This window comes from Penaeus monodon, chromosome 22 (genome assembly GCF_015228065.2).
Source record: "Penaeus monodon isolate SGIC_2016 chromosome 22, NSTDA_Pmon_1, whole genome shotgun sequence".
NCBI lineage: Eukaryota > Metazoa > Arthropoda > Malacostraca > Decapoda > Penaeidae > Penaeus > Penaeus monodon.
The window spans coordinates 27,020,935-27,021,310 of NC_051407.1; the positions used below are offsets into that span (position 1 = coordinate 27,020,935).

The 376-nt window shown below is 37.2% G+C and overlaps 1 protein-coding gene across 1 annotated transcript in view; it reads left to right on the forward strand.

The window, feature by feature from the left end:
- Positions 1-376, forward strand: part of LOC119587057 (serine proteinase stubble-like) — a gene marked incomplete in the record, with an annotated part of 32,182 nt that overhangs the window by 2,959 nt on the left and 28,847 nt on the right.

The window sequence follows — 376 nt, forward strand, 5'->3', positions numbered from 1 at the left end:
CTTAAAAGAGAGAAAGTTTAAGGGAAAGAAAGAAAAAAACCGCGATACTTCTTGGGTAATAAAAAACGTTCCCAAGAGAAAGCAAAAACGTTTATCATGCCACGCAAAGTGAACCTCGTCTGACCCTTCCTGAGGTCACTGAGGGTTAGGGCCAAGGGAGGTTTCGGGGTCACGCCCTTGATAAATGCAGATGGACGAGTCATTCCTTGTCTACAGGAATTTTTGTTTTGTTTTGTTTTGCGTTCGAGTATTAAAAATTCGATAAAATGACCAATTCTCTTTGGCAGTAGATATTATTAATTGATTGATTAATAAAAAAAATTGGGGGAGGGGGGATTTTTTTTGATTATATGAATTCGATAAATTGTTGTATGTC